This window comes from Chrysochloris asiatica, unplaced genomic scaffold (assembly GCF_000296735.1).
Source record: "Chrysochloris asiatica unplaced genomic scaffold, ChrAsi1.0 scaffold00001, whole genome shotgun sequence".
Classification (NCBI taxonomy): Eukaryota; Metazoa; Chordata; class Mammalia; order Afrosoricida; family Chrysochloridae; genus Chrysochloris; species Chrysochloris asiatica.
This window is the reverse complement of record NW_006408519.1, coordinates 35,491,764-35,492,227: the sequence shown is the minus strand read 5'-3', so window position 1 is coordinate 35,492,227 and position 464 is coordinate 35,491,764.

The following is a 464-nucleotide window of genomic DNA, read 5'->3' as shown; positions in this document are numbered from 1 at the left end:
ACCATGAGTGGGATCTACTTATGAAAAATCATCCACTGAGAACCCTGTGGAGCCCAGTTCTATGCTGACACACATCGTGTCATCATGAGTAGGAACAGCTTGATGGAAACTTAAAAAAAAAATTTTTTTTTTCAAAGGGAAAACTGTTTTTCCGAGCAATAAATGATTCGGTCCCAGCAAACCCAAAACCAGGAGCCCATCCAGTCAGCTCCCACTCAAGGCGCTCCTGCATGGGTCAGAGGAGAACTGCACCCCCTAGGGTTTTCAATGACTGGAATCCACACTGGACCGCAAACCAGAAGGAACCGCTGCTCCTTGGAAAGCCTGTACAGGGTCGCTATGAGTTGGAACCAACTCGACGGCACTTAGCAACAACAATCTGACAGAAGTAAATCATCAGATGTTTTTTTTTTTTTTCATGGAGCTACTGGGTGGATTCATGTTTGGTAAGATGAAGGGTCAGA